This window comes from Henckelia pumila, chromosome 1 (genome assembly GCF_033568475.1).
Source record: "Henckelia pumila isolate YLH828 chromosome 1, ASM3356847v2, whole genome shotgun sequence".
NCBI lineage: Eukaryota > Viridiplantae > Streptophyta > Magnoliopsida > Lamiales > Gesneriaceae > Henckelia > Henckelia pumila.
In genome coordinates this window covers 73287748-73308745 of record NC_133120.1, presented here as the reverse complement: position 1 = coordinate 73308745, position 20998 = coordinate 73287748, and the positions used below count along the sequence as shown (strand labels likewise).

General features: G+C 27.8%; 1 long non-coding RNA gene across 4 annotated transcripts in view; it reads right to left on the bottom strand.

The window, feature by feature from the left end:
• Positions 1 to 16366, bottom strand: part of LOC140881110 (uncharacterized) — a 35207-nt gene extending 18841 nt beyond the window's left edge. For 3 of the 4 annotated variants that reach the window (XR_012149804.1, XR_012149805.1, XR_012149802.1), the window contains exons 1-2: positions 16190 to 16366; positions 15748 to 15832 (exon numbers count right to left, since the gene is read on the bottom strand). This is a non-coding gene — a long non-coding RNA (uncharacterized lncRNA). Of the gene's footprint in view, positions 1 to 15438; positions 15640 to 15747; positions 15833 to 16189 lie in introns of those variants that run through there. The other variant, XR_012149803.1, reaches the window with a different exon arrangement.
• Between the last annotated feature and the right edge of the window lie 4632 nt (positions 16367 to 20998).

Below are 20998 nucleotides of genomic sequence, written 5' to 3'. Positions count from 1 at the left end.
AGAACCAGATATTTCTTATCTGGGAATTTTTGGATGTATGGTGTATGTTCCTATTGCACCACCTCAACGATCAAAAATGGGTCCTCAAAGAAAAATCGGTATTTATATCGGTTATGATAGCCCATCAATCATTCGATATCTTGAGCCTCAGACAGACGATGCGTTTACAGCACGTTTTGCTGATTGTCATTTTAATGAAGAAATCTTCCCAATGTTAGGGAGAGAAAAGAAACACATCGAAAAAGAAATCACATGGTATGTACCATCATTGTTACATTTGGATCCAAGGACCAAACAATGTGAAAAAGATGTACATCAAATTGTGCATTTGCAAAGAATAGCTAATCAAATGTTAGATGCATTTGCAGACACAAAAGAGGTAACAAAATCATATATACCTGTTGTAAATGCCCCTGCTCGAATTGAAATTCCAAAGAAACAAATTGAAGACACTCATGATGTCATAAAACGCCTGAAGCGTGGAAGGTCAGTCGGTTCCAAGGATAAAAATCCTCGAAAAAGAAAAAGCATAGAGAAACACGATGATCACGAAATAGAAAATTGTGTTCCAGAATAAACACATGATGATGAAAATATTCTGTCAGAACCACAAACTGACGAGAATCGTGAAATTTCTATCAATTATATTAATACTAAAAAAATATGGAACCGAAAAGATATATAAGATATTGATGAGATATTTTCTTATAATGTGGCATGTGACATCATAAATGAGAATGAGAATCATGAACCAAAATCTTTTGGTGAATGTAAAACTCGGCATGATTGGGAAAAATGGAAAGATGTCATCCAGGTTAAATTGGATTCGCTAAATAAACGTAATGTTTTTATACCTATAGTCCTCACACCTGAAGGTGTAAAACCTGTTAGATACAAATGAGTTTTTATTCGAAAGAGAAATGAGAAAAATGAAATAGTAAGATATAAAGCTAGACTTGTTGCACAAGGTTTTTCTCAAAGGCCTGTAATTGATTATGAAGAAACGTATTCTCCTGTTATGGATGCAATTACGTTTCGATATTTGATTAGTTTGGCAGTGTCTGAAAATTTGAAAATGTGTCTTATGGATGATGTTATAGCTTACTTATACGGATCACTTGATAGTGATATATACATGAAAATCCTTGAAGGATTTAAGATGCCTGAAGCACAAAGTTCAAAACCCAAAGAATTTTATTCTGTGAAATTGCAAAGATCATTATATGGGTTGAAGAAATCCGGCCGAATGTGGTATAATCGGCTAAGTGAGCACTTGATGAAAAAGGAATATGTAAATGATCCAATATGCCCTTGTGTTTTCATTAAGAAAACAACATCCGGATATGTAATTATTGTTGTATATGTTGATGATTTAAACATCATTGGAACAAATAAGGAAATTCAAGAAGTTATGATGTACTTGAAGGAAGAATTCGAAATGAAGGATCTTGGAAAAAACAAGTATTGTCTGGGTTTGCAAATCGAACAAAAAGAATGTGGAATTTTTGTTCACCAGACAAATTATACAGAAAAGGTCCTTCAACGTTTTAATATGGATAAATCAAATCCATTAAGTACTCCAATGGTTGTTAGATCATTAAATATAGAAAAAGATCCATTCTGTCCATGTGAAGATGGTGAAGTTATTCTTGGTCCAAAAATACCATATCTAAGTGTCATTGGTGCCCTTATGTATCTTGCAAATTATACTAGACCTGATATATCTTTTGCTGTAAATTTATTGACAAGATTCAGCTCATATCCAACAAAGAGACACCGGATCGGAATTAAACATATATTTCGTTATCTACGAGGAACGACAGATTTGGGATTTTTTTACTCAAAAGACACCAATCAAAGTATCATTGGTTATACTGATGCTGGATATTTATCTGATCCACATAAGTCACGTTCCCAAACCGGATATGTATTTACTCATGGAGGCACAGCAATTTCTTGGCGTTCACAGAAACAAACACTCGTAACAACTTCATCAAATCACGTCGAGATTATTGCGCTACATGAAGCAAGTCGTGAATGTGTTTGGCTAAAATAAATGACACAACATATCCAAACTTCTTGTGGATTATCAGTAAACAAGAAGCATTTGACGTTGTATGAAGATAATGTTAAATGAAAGAAGGATACATCAAAAGTGACAGAACCAAACATATCCCCCCAAAGTTCTTTACCTACACTCAAGAACTTGAGAAGAACAAAGATATTGATATCTGCTACATTCAATCAAGTGAGAACTAATCAGATCTCTTCACAAAGGCACTTCCTACGACAATATTCAGAAAGCATATATATAACATTGGGATGCGCAATCTACGGAATATGTGAAGAATCACTCGTGTTAACATGAGGGGGAGTTTACGTGGCTGCACTCTTTTTTTCTTACTATGGTTTTTATCCCACGGGGTTTTTCCTAGTAAGATTTTTAACGAGGCAGTATAAAACACGTAATAAAGACAGTCCTCACATCGCGATCATCATCACAAGGGGGAGTGTTGAAAATATGATATTATTATTATTATTATTTAAAATTGAATGTTGAATATTGAGTTGTAAAATGTGAAAAATTAGTGTGTGATGATGTAGATGATGATGTTTTAATTTTTGGACTAATCTTCAAATGAGATCTATAAATAGATCTCCATTTGTGTATAAAATTACAATTGAATTGAGAGAGAAAAATTTATGAAGTACAAAGTTTGATATATTTTGAGTTTTGGAGTTTTTACTTTTTACCATAAATTTTTACTTTTTCACAACATTTTCAACAGTTTTTGATATGTTCAAACTCTATGATATTATTTTTTACGTCTTTTCCAGGATTTGCTAATTGAAAATTTGTTTTTTGAATTATAACATTGCTACTATTTTTATAAATTGAACATGCTTTAATTAGATTTAAATTTCTAGTCTAAGGTTTTTCTAAAAATTCAAATTCAAATTTTTTACGATTAAGTTTAAAATATATAGAATCAATATATACATTATACGGGGTAATTAAACTTATAAAATGTGTTCCTAAAATTACAGTTTGATAAATATCATTAACAAGAATAAAAACAATTTTTATAGCAATATCATTAAGTACTATTGATGCTTCTGATTTAGAATTTTCATTTAGTTTTAAATTGTTAGCAGCAGATAATTTTTCTTAAGTTTTTTATGGAAATTTTTTATGCACAAAACCCGATTTTATACAATTTAAATCTGTACCAGTATCAAAAAGAGCTATTGTATCAAATTTAAAGTTTTCTGAAAATATGAGTTTTATTTTTAAAAAGTATTTTCTAAAATTTATTTTTTTAATACAAAAAGAAAATCTGAAATTTTTTCAATATTTTATAAGTTTAATTACTCCGTATAAAATAAATAATGATTCTATATTTGTTAAACTTAAAAGTAAAAAAATTAGAATTTCAATTTTTAGAAAAACTTAAGACTAGAAATATAAATCTAATTAAAGTATGTTCAATTTATAAAAATAGTATCAATGTTATAATTCAAAGAAAAATTTTCAATTAAAAAATCCTAGAAAAGACATAAAAAATGATATCATAGACTTTGAACATATCAAAAGCTACAATAATCATTTGTAGAATTATTTACAGATGGAAGGCCAGCAAAACAATCCAAGAAATTTGATTACTTTTAAAAACCTAAATTTTTACACAGGTCCTCCTAGAGTAATTTTACCGTCTATGGAATCAGCCAAACCACAATAGCCAGGTAATTTTATTAAATTCTATTATATTAGACTACCCAGTTTTCAGCAAAATAAATTCAATTTACGTCTTGGATAGAGCGTAAATCATTTTCAGTAAAATATTCTTGATAATATATGAAATTTAGAATATAAACCAAATCAAAGAACTGCAAAACTCCAAATATGCAATGCTTTAACAAATTATTTCATGGTTGAAGATAATTGTGGATTCAGCAACAACACTCCTAGAGAAAAAAAATTCAACCACTATGTGATATTTTTTCATGAATGGAAAGCAGGAGCAAAAAATATAAAAAATTATCCTAGCCCTTCATACAAAGGATTTTACTCTTACAGCGAGACATTAATTGTATGTTATAAAATCATTGATCTGAATTTTTATATTTGATCTGGTTGTAAAGAAAAAATTAACGAAAATCCTACAGCTAGCATGCATTCAGCATTCACGTCACACACATCAGATACTTCTCAACAAGTATCGACTCTTGAAAAAGAGATTGAATCATTGAAGAAACAACTTGAACTTTGGAACAAAAAATATTCTAAATTCAATGAAATGAACCAACATCTCAAATGATAAAACAGTTCCCTTTTAGCCCAAGGAAATAATGAAAAGAAAATCATCCCTCAAAAATACTTGAAAACCAAAATGATGTTAAAAACCCAAGATACTCTCAGCCCACTTCTTTCATTTGAGGCTGAGTTAAAAACTGTTACACAATACAAATTCATTGACAACTTTTTTTCAAATATGATTGAGATCCAAAAATTCATAGTCACCGCAGCCACAAGTCCTATTCCAAGACTTTTCGTTTGGCAAGATCTCAATGATTATTATTTCGAAAACAGTGAACAAAGGGAAGTTATGGGACTTTTAAAAGTTGATTTTGATTTATATATAATATAATCATTAAAAAATACCATTGGTTGCTTGAAGGACTTCGGAGTAGTAAATGCTTTCAAATTTAGTAATATTTCTCAATTAGAATTATTGAGAGATATAACTAAAATAGTTTTAAAAAATATCACAAATTGAGCTACTTTGAAAACCAAAAAATTCAATATTCCAGAGTATATTCCACAATCCCTAGAGCCTAAGTCTCGATATCAAACCAGCAAGACACATAATTTTTATTGACAACTTCAACATATCAAACTATCAGCTACCAGCATCAGACTTTTTGTATAATCATATTGAATATCATGAATTCTACGAAAAACTTGGGGCATGTTCATGTGATTATCCAGTCAACTGGCCAGACTATAGACTGATTGTAGAGACATATGTAACTCAGATATTTGAACCGATCAGATTCAAAATCCTGATACCACATGTACAAACTGAACATAATCTCCACAACGAGGGTGATCCTTACAATAATGAAAATTCAGAAGAAATGGACTCAGATATAGAAGAAGTCATACAAGAAATACTCGACAGATAAAAGATGGACCAATAAATACCTGTAAACTATTTTTGTATTGTACTATGTTATTTCTGTATTATACTCTTTATTCGTATTGTACATCCCTATAAAAAAAAAATAAATCAAAAAAATCCCTTTATTTGCCAATAAAATGGAACCTCTCTTGATACACACACGCTCATTTTCTACCAAACCTCTCAACCATTCCCTCAACCTTCAGCCTACACCTTTCAACCTAATCTTCCACTTTCTTTCTTACTTTTTTTTTCTTCCTCTCCTTTGTTTCTTCAATAAACCTTTGATCCAACCTTATAAATACCTTTACTTCTATCTCCAAGTATGTATTAAATTCTTTTGTAAAAGCGTTTGAAGACTTCGAAGAAGTTTGGTTGTTTAAATTCCAAAACCTTCAAGGTTTGTTATAAATTTATGAATTCTTGATTCTTGTATTATTTATATACTACTCCCTCCGTCCCAATTATATTGTCCACGTTTTCTTTTTTGTTTGTCCCAAATATATAGTCATACACCATATTTAGTAATACTTTTTTACACTTCTTTACTAATATACCCCTATTAACTACACCTTGAAAATTGTGCAATCATTTTTTAATACATTAAATAGGGATAAAATAGAAAGTTTATATAAAATTTACTTTCCCAATAAATTTTTTTTAATTCGTGTGAAAACTAAAACAAAACAACATATATGGGACGGAGGGAGTAATATATATATATATATATATATATATATATATATATATATATATAGGTATATATATATAGGTATATATATATATATATATTACATGAACGTTAAACCGCCTAATTATTATATATATACATATACCTATATATATATATATATATATACACACTTATATTACACGACTGGTTATACCGCCTAGTCCTTTAATATTCGTGGAGTTTTTTTGCAAAAATATGGTCTGCATAAATCTTTGATTATATGTATCAGAAACTGGAGGAACCACGTTATTAAAAGAAACGTACTTTAAATTCAACAATTTAAATTCCTGCATTTTATTTCATTAAGATCTAAGGAGTTCATAAAAACCCTAGATCTTAAAGTATTTAAACTCTTGCAATTTATTTTTTCGTATTTAAATTTCGTATTATAATAGTGGTGTTATAGAACCCACTAAGTTTTAAATTATTGTTTTTATTATTTTCTATTATATCATCATTTTGTTTTCCATTATTTATTGTTTTTCAATATTTTCTATTATTATATCTCTTGTGTCAGTTCTCCCCTTGGGAGATTTGGATTTTCTTTCAAACTGGCCGAAAGAGAATGTGAAATTAGTTTTATATCCATCTTTTTGGGAGATTTGGATTTGCCAGAATCCAGATTTCAAATCAAATTTAGAAAATATATTAGATTTCTGAAGTTTTTGTAATAAATTTTTTTTCTTTGGAATTGGATATCTAATCCATTTTAATTCTTTGTTTAATGGTATATAATTTATTACTAATCTTGGAGTTCCTAGTTTTTATTGACATAAAAGGCAACACAACTCTAAGGAGATCTAGATTTATAAATTAGACCTTTTTTTTCTAAGTCTTGTATTTCTTTTGTACAATGTTCTTCTAATTCAAAATTCATTTGTATAGGTCTGGCTTTATGGGAATTTATTTATCATCAAAATCTATTTCATAAGGAAGGTCTACAATATGTTGTTTTCGATTCCAGAAGGCATTTGGAATATCAGAACAACTTTTTGTTTCTAATAATTTTTGAAATTTTGAAATTCATGTGTTTCCAATTTTTCTTGAATTCTTTTCAAAGAAATGTCTTTTTTAAGATTTTCTAACTTAAAACTCTTTCCTTGTATTAGAAAGTTAATATTATTTTCATAGATCGAGCATGATTTGATTAGATTTAGATTTCTAGTTTTAGGTTTTTTTAGAAACTTAAATTCTAATTTTTAATTATTAAGTTTAAAACATATAGAATAATTTTTTACTTTATAAGGTTTAATTAAACTTATAAAAAGTGTTCCTAGAATTACAGTATGGTGAATATTATTAACAAGAATAAAAACAGTTTTTAGATCATTACCATTATTTACTATTGATGCTTCTATTTTAGAATTTACATTTGGTTTTGAATTGCTGGCAGCAGATAATTTCTCTAGAGTTTTTTATTGAAATTTTGTAGGCACATTTTTTGATTTTATGCAGTTTAAATATGCACTCGTATCAAAAAGGACTACTGTATCTATTTTAAAGTTTTCTGAGAATGAAAGTTTTATTTTTAAGAGGTATTTTCTAGAAGATATTTTTCTTAATACAAAAAAAAAATCTTCTGGTATTTTTTCAATATTTTGAATTTTGAATGTTTTGTGTTTCCTCTTCTTCAGGTTCTGAAGCACTTTCGCTGCTTATGTTTTGAAGAATTAATTTTATTGCATCAGAATTTTGATCTTGATTTTCTTTTAATTCTTTTATTTCTAATTTTATTTCTTTTACATCTTTTTGTAAATATTGAATAGTCACATTTTTATTTTTTATTTTCTTCTAAAATATTGGTCAAGTCATAAGTATTTTTAGATGTACTTGGTAAAATTTTATTTCCTTCTTTACTATTTAATGATTTTAGGATTTTTTTTTCTAGATAGTATTTTTGAATATTGGGATCATTGATATTTTTTAATACATCTAAGAGCAGTAATTAATCTTTTGAAAGCATATTGATTTGACTTTCGAATTCTTCACTAGTTGTGACTAATTCATCTATTTGTAAAGGTTCTTCGGGATCATAATTTTCAAGTTCTGTACTTTCATAAGAATCTGATGAATCGATTAAGAGATTATATCTAATATTTTTTAATTTAATTTTAATTCATTTAATGTTTTATTTAATCTATAATAATTTGCAGTATGACATGTTTTATGACATCTATAATATTCAATATCTTTAAAAAAAATAAGAATTTTGTCTAAAATTATCTGGTTTTTTAAAGGTTTTATATATATAAGGTTTTTTATAATATTTTTCTTTTGGTATATTTAATTTTTTATTTCTCCTAAAAAAAATTTATTTGGGGTTTAATATGTTTCTTGACAATCTCTTAAGCATTTTTTATCGGTATTTATATCGAATTGTTTACAAAAAGTTTCTAATTCTTGTTTTGTTCTTTTCATTTCCCATTTAAAATGTTTTTGTAGTTTAAAAGCTTGCCAGATTTTTAAGTCTTCTTGTTGAGTTAGGCTAATTAATTGACCATGACTTATTAAACATAATTTGATCAGATTTAAGAGTTGAAATAAAAAATCTTAAAAAAAAGTAATATCAATACCTATATCATTAATAACAGCTATAACCGAAGAATGGAGCCAATAATCCTTCAACTTATAAAAGAAGTTTGATTTGAAGTTAATGGACAATGTTTTTTGAATAAGAGGAATCACGGAGTTGATTTATTTCTCTTGTATTAATATATACAGATAATTACATTTATTTTATGTTAGAATTAGTTCTCCATAACAGAAATGACTTAGGGCAATCCGCATTGGTACTCATTAATCTCTATTATTATTCTATCTTCCACCTCTTCAAAAAACGTGGGGTCCACATAACACATACTCATTACATTAACACATTCTCATTATTAATACACACTCACATTCATTTAATATCAACACTCATTAATAATTTTATACACACATCGCATATATATTATTATTTTTTATTTATTTATGGTATATAACGGGATTAATATGTATGAATTTTTGGGCTGACAGATTAATAATTCATGCACCCACATTGGTGCATGAACACTAATTAGTGTTATTAATCACCAAATAATGCATCAATATAGATGCTCTTATATATTGTTATTAGAGTTTCAACACATTGTAAGAGAATACCATTGGAGAACAGTGAAGTAGACTTGTATTCGACATACTTGTTGTTTAATTACATGGTGAGTTGTTTAATTCTAAGTCATTTGTTTTAGAATTTATTGTGTATAATTAATTACATTATGCACTAAATCTGCTGTGATTTAATATTTTAATTTGTGAATAATGGTGGATTTCGTTTATCCATTTGTGAATTTCTAGAAATGGTAAAGTGCAATTGATGGTTTACAGGGTAATTGGATATATAATATTTTTAAAAAAAGAGATGTTGAAATATCAAAAAGATTTTTAAATCTTAATTTGTTCAAAATAATTTAGATGTAATTGAAATTTAACAAAAATGTTCTGTAAGTCTGATTGAGATTGTTTTTGGCTAAAAATGACTTCATGAAAAAATTAAGATTTATGTGCATTCTTTACCGTGATGGAGTCGTCTTCTTAGATTTTTTTGAAAACAATTTCCTTACAGTGTTAGAGAAACCTTCTTATATGAGAAAATTAAGATTTGTTCTGCATATTATTGACAAAAAAAAATTTGTACGATATTATGTAAGTTTTGTGTGCATTTCTTAAAGATGAATATTTTATGTTTTTTATTGGAGAAACACTAACTCCTAATTTGACTCGTACCATATATTTTTAATTGTTGAAGCTGGAATAATAAAATTGTTTATTAGGAAATATTTTTAATATTTAAAGATCATTTATGGGTAGCAAAAATGACTTGTATAATATTTTTCGAGTCCAACAAATTGCAAAAGATTGTCATTGGAAAACATTAAAGCAAACATACTCTCGATATACTTACATTTAGTTAAATAGTGAGTTATTCAATTTAAATTATTTTTTGTTATATTATTAGTTTTGTTTTATACAATAATCAAAATTTTATTTTTTCTTGTTACATAGAAGAAAACGTCCGACGGTGTTTTCGTAGGATGAGAATATGTTATTTAATAGAACTAGGCGAAAAAACACATTCTCAATCTCACAGAGGAAATCTACGCAAGCTGAAAAAATAAATAAATTGAAAGATGTACTTTTAGATTTGGATTAGAAAATGAGAAGACTATAATCACGTATTGCGAGTTGAGGAGAAAATGGATAAACTAAAACAACTTTTTCAAGAGATATAGTTGAAAATGGATGTATCAATTTCTCCTCGACCTACAATAAATGATTATAATTCTCCTTTTCTAAGTTTAAAAATACATCTTTTAATTTATCTATCTTTTCAGTTTGCATAGATTTCATCTATGAGCTTGAGCATGCATTTCCGTCCAACCAGATTCTCGTCCTACGAAAACAACTTAGTTTTGCCTTATGTAACAAGAAAAATTAAAATTTTCATTATAATATAAAACAAAACAAATAATATAAAACAAAATAATTTAAATTGAATGGTTCACCATTAGTTTAAATGAAATTATATCGAGAGTATGTCAGTTTTAATATTTTCCAATGGTAATATTTTACAATTTTCTCAACTCGAAAGCTAATATACAAGTCATTATTGTTACGAAAATTGAATAAATGATATTAAAATATTAAAATACTTCCTAATACATTTTACTACACTAGCATCAACAATTAAAATATATATGGTACGAGTCAAATTATGAACTAGTAGTCCTTTAATAAAAGACAAAAAATATATATTATCTTAAGAAATGTACACAAATCTTACACAATATCGTACAAACTTTTTATCAATAATATGCAGGGAAAATCTTAATTTTCCCATGTAAGAAAATACTCTAACAGTAAGAAAATTCATTTCAGAAAAATCTAATAAAACTATTCCAACATTGTAAAAAATGCAATCTTAATTTTCTCATGCAAGTCATTTCTCTCAATCAAACTTACTAAACGTTTTTATTAAATTCCAATTACATATAAATTATTTTGACAAAATAAAGATTTAAACTCTTATTAAAAATTGATATTTCCAACATCTTTATTTTTCAAAAAATATTATACATCCAATTATATGTAAACCACTAATTGCAGCTCTCCGTTTCAAGAAATTCACAAATGGATAAACGAACTTCATTTACTATACACAAATCAACATATTAAATCACAACAGATTTAATACATAATGTAATTAATTATAGACAAAAAATTCTTATACGAATGATTTAAAATTAAATGGCTCGCCATGTAATTAAATACAAGTATATCAAATACATGTTTACTTTATTATTCTTCAAGGGTATTCTTTTAGAATGTGCTGAACTCTAGCTAGTAATAGAATACAAGTCATTTCTAATACAAATAAATGATCTTTTAACTGATTTTAACATAAATTAAGGTCATCATCAGTATATATTAACACAAGGAAAAAAAACACTTTGTGATTCCTCAGAAAAGATTGACCATTAACTTCAAATCAAACTTCTATTATTAGTTGGAGGATTACTAACTCAGTATATATTAACACAAGAAAAAAAAAAAGAAAAAAAAACTTTGTGATTCCTCTTATTCAGAAAAGATTGACCATTAACTTCAAATCAAACTTCTATTATTAGTTGGAGGATTACTGACTCTATTCTTCGGTTATAGCTGTTATTATTGCTATAGGTACTGATATTGTTTTTTTTTTTCTTTAGATACTTCATTTCAACTCTTAAATCTGATCAAACTATGTTTAATAAGCCATAATACACACCTATACATATACATACATACACATATAAATATATATATGCATGCATAACCATAGGAATAAATTGAGCTCTATGATTATTCATACCGATATCGACCAATAAAGGCCCTTATCTACCATGCTTAAATAAACTAAAATCAATAATATGAAGTTCCCAAAGGGTTAAAAGTCTTATTAAAAAGTGACAGGTGGAATGGGTTGCTCGCCAATTTTCATGGGTTGAAGGAACCTTAACCCTATCCAATTACTACCAACTGTGAGTCGTCAATCTAAAAAAAAAAAGACAACCACCATAGAGTATTTATTATATTTATATTTAACAAAATATTTCAACGATTAATATCATTACCATCACAAATTAAAAGTTAATAAAGTCTAATATAAACTATAAACTAAATAATTAATAAAAAGTTATTCAGCACTATTCGTACAAGCATAAATAATTTCCTCTTATTCATCTATTTCCTCTTTATCTTCTTCAATAATTTCTAAAATATTTGAACTTTCACTTACAATACTAGCTACCCTAAGTGTTTAATGCAAAATCATAATAAATCAATTGATCGGAATAAATTATATAATTCAGTAATTATTTTCGTAAAGAACGCAGAATCATAATAAATCAACAGAATAAATAATATAATTCAGTAATTATTTTCGTAAAGAAGGAATCAAACCCGACCCAAATTTCGTAAAGAACGAATCAAACCCGACCCCACACCACCTATTTTAATTATATGTTGTACTTATTTAGTTTTCACCAAAATGGAAAAACTTATACAAGAATCACATGTTTATCCTGATGTCAGTCTTCACCATTCAAAATTATTGAAATTAATTTTCACAAAAACATTTCATCGATAAGAAATCGTGACGTACAATCTAAGTGCATTTGTCTCGCCTATGACATGCATAGATATGTGTACGAAGATAGAAATTAAAATTGAAAATTATCTTGTTTATAAATTCGATATTTTCAAGTATGACAACCTAAAGAAATAAAAAAGACGTGAAAATAAATGCAGCACTAAAATCTTAAAATACATTAAAGAACAAGGTCTCCCATTCACTAATCTTCGTGAAAAAAAATATACATGTTGCGTTTTGTAATGAAGCAACACTTTAAATGATTAGTGTTCTAAAAAGCTCAATTAAACTATGTTTAATTTCACTTAATTTTTCATATGTTTATGCTCGATTAAGCAACCAACCACTTTTTAGAACGGGGATTTCATCGTTTTTAAAATGAAACAGTTATAAATTTAAATATTTATAGTTTAGAATTTGAAATGTCTACTAAATTTTATATTTATGGTTAATCTATCATTTTAATTAATGTTTCATTATGTTTGCCTTAAAATTATTAAAATTAGAGTAAAAATTAAAACATTTTTTCACGCTTAAACTTGTTCTATGTTTGCTTAAGCTTGAAAAACTTAAAACTTGACATCCACGCTTAAATGCGGTTCACGTTTTTTTAAAACCTTGTAAATGATAATTTACATATTTTGTGCATATAATAATTTATTTTTATTTCATAAACAAAAAATTTAACTCACGTAAATTATTGGTTATTGGTTATTTTGCGCTAATAATAATGTTTGCTCTGGAACCACAAATAGTTATAGATATTAAATTATTGAAGTACTAAAATTAAAATATTTTCTATAATATTATGTACAATGGTTTGTGAAACACTTGTTGATGTACATGAGAGTTATAGAAAGTGTTACAATATCTATCAATAACAAATTGTAATAAACTTCATAATCCAAAATAGTTGGGGCCAAAATATTGGGTGCAATGAGTTTGTATTGATTCCTATGGACATATTTTTGTACTCTTTGATTTTGAATACCAATTATAACACCAAATTTGTCCCCGATCACAATTTTAAAAAAAAAAATTGCAATGTATTGGTCTCCTAAAATGTGTGGATTTAAAATTTTATCTCGTTATTTAATTTTCTCGCATATTCCCACAGTACCAGAATTAGTTCAGTAACGTAGAAAAGAAAAGAAAACAAAACTTGACGGTGCTTGAAGTTTGCAAATTCAATTAGAAGAAGCAACTGTCCATGATATTTCTTCGATCAACTTTCTAAAAAGGTTCAACCAATTCAGCCAGTTTACGGACCGAAAAACAATTATTATAGAATATAAAATACTCCCTCCGTTCCAATTATAATGTCCATGTTTCTTTTTTTATTTGTCCCAAATATATAATCATATACCATAATTAGTAATATTTTTTTACACTCATTTCCTAACATACCCCTATTAACTACACCTTGAAAATTGTGCAATCATTTTTTAATACATTAAATAGGAATAAAATAGGAAGTTTATATAAAATTTGATTTCTCAATAAATTTTTCTTAATCTATGTGAAAATCCAAAGAAGACATTATATATGGGACGGAGAAAGTAGTAAATACCAAATTTTATTTTTAAAGATCTTAAATATGTGTATAAATAATAAAAAACTTCATTTACCAAAGTTAAAAAATCAAAACATACTTGTATGGAGATCAAGATCAAGACGAATTTGGTGTTATGACCGATATCCAAAAAATCAAGAAATAAATTAATGTTCATCTATATATGAACACAAACTCATTGTTTCCAAAATCTCAACCCCAACAATAAATACTCTATGGTGGTTGTAGTTTTTTTTAGATTGACGACTCACAGCTCACACTTTTTAATAAGACTTTTAACCCTTTGGGAACTTCATATTATTGATTTTTAGTTTATTTAAGCATGGTAGATAAAGGCCTTTATTGGTCGATATCGGTATGAATAATCATAGAGCTAAATTTATTCCTATCATTATACATACATATATTTATATGTGTATGTACCTATATATATAGGTGTGTATTATGGCTCATTAAACATAGTCAAAACAAGTTAGTCTGTATAGGTTACGAGTCATGTTGTGTTGAGTCGAGTTGATCCTGTCATTTATAAAAATAATTACTAACTTGAGTTATTATTGATCTATTATCAGAATGCATCAAACACTGAAATAGCTAGTATTGTAACTCGTAAGTATATTAAAATCATTTTATCTAATGGAAAGTAAAATATTCTGGAAAGCATTGATATAAATAAGAAGAAGATTAAGTACAAAAAATTATGTACCTCTTCCGTCCCACTCATTTAGACATGTATGTTTTCCCACATATTAAGTCGTCCCACTCATTTAGACATCACATATTAAGTCGTCCCACTCATTTAGACATGTGTATGTTTTTCCACAAATTAAGAAAGTATTTGCAAAAATAAATTTTATAAAACAATTTCCCATTTTGCTCTTTGTTAATGAAGTTTTAAATAATAAAAAAAATTATACAAGTAATTAATAATATTAATTTAATAAAGATTAATTGGTAAACGATAAAAAAAGTAGACTATATAATTGCGACGGGGTTTATTTCAATCTACCTTAAGGATATTACCTTAATTTCATGATTTGTCATGTCAGCATTATAATACCCTTGAATGAATGATTTGGTTACCACCCAAAGGGTAGGATCTCATTAACTGATGGACGGATTAAAAAAAAAATGCAACCTAAATGAATGGGAAGGAAAGAGCATGTTTGTATGAATAGTTTTGAAAAACTTTTTATATTGATAGCTCATTAACTTAATACCATTAACTCTCATTTAACAGAGAAAGAGGTAGAAAGGTTCGAATCCCCAACAAGTATAAAAAATAATAATGATATTGATTATTGAAATATACATTATTAAATCTAATGAATGCTACATAAATATAGTTGTTCAAGTTTTTTTCCCTTCTCTTAAAAAAAATGTTTTTAAGGTTTGGCTCTTTCAATCCGTCAAATTGGCATAGTAGGTTAAGAAGGGTCGGGACGAAGCTGCCCGTCTCGATAGCTCTACATCTACCCTATTTAGTTAGAAACAAAAATTTAAAACCGAAAAATAATAAAAACACAAAAAACAAACAAAAGGGAATAAACAGTGAATAACATTGTAAACCTTGTCACACTCTTACTTGCTTGTAGATGTGAAACCATGTGTTACCCGACTGCTCCTCAATAACCCAAATTGTTCAACGGACACCTGTGCTTTACTCTTCCCTGGAAAAGGGTGAAGTCTCCGAAAGGTGAGCAATTCATGCATTCAACTATGCTAGTACATTATCACATACTCAACAGTAAATAAAGCAAAATGACGTATAGGTTAATGAATATGAGGACCAAAAAAGTAAATGCACAATATGGATCAAGATGCCCCGTATCCCACCAACGACGCAGCAACTCACGAGATACCAAAAATAACATATCACGACTCCATTGGGCATCACAGATCACAATAGCGCATATGCGGTACCGGTCATCACTCAGGCTATTTTCTAGCTCGAAATTCGCGACAATAATTCACACAAATAAACGTACTTCTAGTTTGATACAATTTCTAGGTTCATTGGAATATACCTTAAAATCGAGCAACTCCGATACCTACAAGAAAAATCCCAACAATCTAGCTCAATAATCGACCAAAAGTCGAATAAAATCGAACGGGCAAATTTCTCACCCACAAGCAGCCCCTAAAATCAAGCAACCAGCTGAAAATCGAGTTTAACACTCCTCAAAACTCAAAAAACGACAGAAATACACCTTGGATCGAGTGGGGGGTCGCGTTGAGAGCTAAAACGACAGAAATACACCTTGGATAGCATCGCATCATAGTCTCCCGTCCTTTTCCGGCGGTGGAGGATGGGAGGCGGCGTCTAAAACGGGAAAAATCAAGGTCTGGAATTTGGGGATCTTACTATGTGTTTTAGATATGGTGTGTGAAAATTGTGGAGAGGGGAGGGAATAACTTCTTTATTTATGAACTTTAGTCAAAAGTTGGTGTTTTATTCAGCTCCAATATAAATTACTAGTGTTCTTTCGCGCGTATTATATTATATATACAAAAAATTGGTGTTAAATAATTATTATTTTTTTTGAATGTGAGAGATTATATTAAAATTTAAAATTTTTTACATTATTTTTTTATTTTATGAGTTATATAATTATTTAAATTCAAAAAATTAATAAATTGAAATGTTTTGTTAGAATATGGATATAAGATTTACTTGGCAATTGATCTTGTTTTTCTTACAGAAGAATCTTGTCCTTTCCTTTTTCTTTCTCGGATGTTTTTCATGTTTTGCTTTTCTCACATGGTTAGACCCCTTTTCATCTGGCATGCATGATTGATTATAAACATCTTTTTTCTTGCAGATTTCACATAGCACATGACTCGTTGATTTTTTTTTTTTTTTACGGTCTTGTTAATTGATCTTTCATTTTGTCCTTGTCGTGTATATATAATCTCTCCTTATATATAAAGAATCTCCCCTTAAACATCATCTTTTGTTTTGCCAAAATTGCCCTCACTTTTGTTTTCCTTTTTAATAAAAAAAATTCAATATTTCAAAGTTCAAATTATAGATTAGCCCTAGACTCCTAGATAATTTTTACAGCTATGAGATTAATCTTATTTGAATATAAATCAAATTAATATAAAAATATTATACAAGCACGTAATGCGTGCATCAATTTACTAGTTATTTATTAAGTATGATACATCTAAAATGTTGGTGTATTTTGTGATAATCCAAAAATACTATTTTTTCTCAAATTACAAATTATTTCATTTATTTAATGTTATTAAACATATTTTAGTAAATTTACATCTTATTATATTTATCATATTTTAATAAAATCTTGTATATCTTTATTTGTATGTCGTACTTTTAAGTATGTTGTACTTTTAAATTAAATAATCATATAACTACTTACATAAAAAAATTTAATATAAAAAAATGTTTATAAAGTTTTAAATTTCCTCTTGAATTGAAAAATATATTATTTAACACGGAAAAATTTTAATATTTATGCACGCATCGCATGTGAAGATTCACTAGTGTATATATATATATATGGGATAGGTTCGGGGAGAGTTTACCCAAACCTATTATCGGTCCTGGACCCGCAATTAAACTCGTTAACTCGGACTGTTCCGTCCCATATCCCGTTTGAGTGAGTTACAGATGAGTAACACTTTAATCAGGAATATGATTATATCTTGTATTTTTTTTTTGTCTTTACTCATTGATGATGATCTTGGTAGTCTTTACCACCATTTTCTAAGGTTATTTACGTAATTCCATTTGTTAGGTTTGTATTGTAATTATTTTTTTTTATTGTTTAGTGATAACCTAACCCAAATGTTATCTATCTATGATCTATCTATAAAAATGGCGCTGTAATTTAATCAATAATTTATACCTATATATCAAATTTTATTTTTTTTTGTCTTTTCTCATTATCGTCGCAGCCCGGGTTAGCCCACTAAATTTTTTAGTAATTATTGGTCTAGTAAAAGCTTTGTTTTAAAACTAATCAACAATATAATTTGGCTCATTATCAACCTAATTGTATATTTTAAAAAACTTCAACTCGTTAGTCGTTACATATCTAATGATACAATATTTGTTCATAAGTAGTCCAAAGAAAAATAAAAATACACTTGTAATTTTACGTTTTTAAAAATTTATTTTCATTTTTTGTGTTTTACACTTAATTGTGATTCATTACTCACTTTTTTAAATTAAAAAAAAAATTGTTTCGAAAATCAAGTATAAATCATTTCTAATACCAAAATTGAGTTAGTTCCTTATCAAATATATTACAGAGACCAAAAAAACTTTTATGGTCAAAGAGATTACTGAACAGAATATTTTGAAAGCAAATCTTTATATTAGTTTTTATAGTGCTAAGTATATTTCTTAATTTTTGACAAATTTATTTGTATATATACTTAATTGACATATCATCTGTTATTTATATATATATATATATATATATATATATATATATATATATATATACTATTCTTAAAAGCAGAATAAGTTGAAATGGGCCTGTTTCTTGCCCGTATCCAGTCAAGAACAAACACACGCGTCTCACAGGCAGTAAAAAACAACACACGCGTCTAACAAATTTTCTCTCCACCGCTGTAAACAAAGATGTGTCTAATAATGATTGGTAGGGAATTTTGGTGATGACCGGCTATCTGCTATGCCTCTTTATTTCTTCACTTATACCGATTTGTTTCCTCACATGCTCTTAGCCTTCTGGATGTGCGTCTTTCTGTGCTCTCGTCTTTAAAACGATTTTCCTTTGTTCTGATTCTGGTATTGTCGTTTTGCTTCCCAAGTTTGTTATGCGTTTATATTGATTCTTGTTGTATGAAAGCGTTCGTTTTATCCTTGTAGATTGTTACGATCGTGCAGACCTTTTGTGTGTTGTACCAGGAGTATATCATCATCTTCTTTATAGATCTGTTTGGAGGAGAAAAAACCGTACGAAATTCTTCTCGTTTTTTAAATTGTCGTTCTGTGGACATAGATTTCCCTTATTGCTGGTCAGATCTGAGTTTTTCACATATGCATATATTCCGTTTTGGCTTAGTTTTGCTTTTTTGTATGGGAAAAATAATTAAAGTGTGCTCAGTTTTTAGATCCGAGTTTTTGTTTCACCGTCTTCTTCGTTCTTCTTTGTTTTCATATGATGTACATAGATCTGCCTGTTCTCATAACTTCTCTGTTTTTTTTTGTTTTTTCCCAAACGTTGTGAAAAACATCTATTTCTTATATCTGAATTTTGTGTTATTTATAAGTTGACTTTTTTGATCTTTTGTTTTTTACCACACGCTGTGAAATGCATCTGCTTTCTTATATCTGAATTTTTAGTTGTTTACAGTTTCGTTTGAATTTATAAAGTTTAACTTGTACACCCTGAGCCACTGTTATATCTAAAAAAAATAATATGGTCTCTCGATTCCTTTTTTTTTGTTTTTTTAAAATTGTTGTTACTTTTTTTTAAAATACGCATAAAAAAAATCTTGATGTCTCATAAATTATAAACGACATATGTCGCGCACAGAAAATTTTTTTTACAGTCAACCAAGTATATTATACATTAACTATTTATTTTTCTGAATCATGCAAGGAACCCTAACGTTATTTCTAAACATATATGCATTAATATTTTTAGTGCTTTAGACATTAAATCTATTTAAAAAACTATATTTTTAACTACATTAATTACAAATGTTAATTATTTTTGAATGATAAGTTTTCAGTATGGTAACGTATCCTAATGACATATATATAATTTTAGTTTTACGAAACAGTGATAAAATGGTGGACATACGTTACATAAAAAGAATAAATTACATAAGCACTATTTATTTCAAAAATCACAGTCTAACCAACTCCATATATTTTCCTACATTACAGTCCAACTATTAAATTATACATATTTCACATGGAACCATGTCTTACACTTAAAAACAACTACTTTGTTGTTTACAAACTTCACACATTACTCATATATAAATTACGTAAGCACTATTTATTTCAAAAATCACAGTCTAACCAATTCCATATATTTTCCTACATTACAGTCTAATTATTAAATTATACATATTTTACATGAAACCATGTCTTACACTCAAAAACAACTACTTCGCTGTTTACAAACTTCACACATTACTCATATACTTAACACCTACGTTTGTCTCAATACTAACTGCATATTCTAGCAAAAGTGAAAGTTTAGACTCCATATTGAGCACCCTTCGTAAGATGAAAGCCCACACTGTGTTTGAGAAAAATCTTTTGATCATTTCCTCGACTTCTTTCTGGAATAAATAGTTGTACTGACATTGGCCACAGTCATCACAAGTACAGTAGATTTCGTAATCCATTGTATTTCATGTGCACAATAGACTTGTTCTTACTAAAAGGAGAAAAACAGAAATATAACACAGTGATTTGTTTTTAATCTGAAAATAACTAACTTTGTAAATATGTATAAGATAAATTCTATTGTACGAAAACAGTTCTTATCTAATACATAAGATAGAATGAGTCATAACTAATTTAAGACAAATATTGTGATATGTATCGTAGCTACAAGAGTCAACAGTGACTATTGACAAGTGTTGCTTCATAATTTTTAAATTATAAATACAAAACCTTAGTCATCATGTCATTAAGCAATTTTTTGCCACGTGCAACAATATAAAAACCAATCATTAAGTAGAAATGATTTTTTTTATTACAATGTTATATGTCAGTAATTATTTTACTTAAGCATGGACATTGATTTTGGACACAGAGCCACAAAACATACCAAACAAGACTAAGATACTTGCTGCAAGTACAAATGCTCTTCATATCTTCG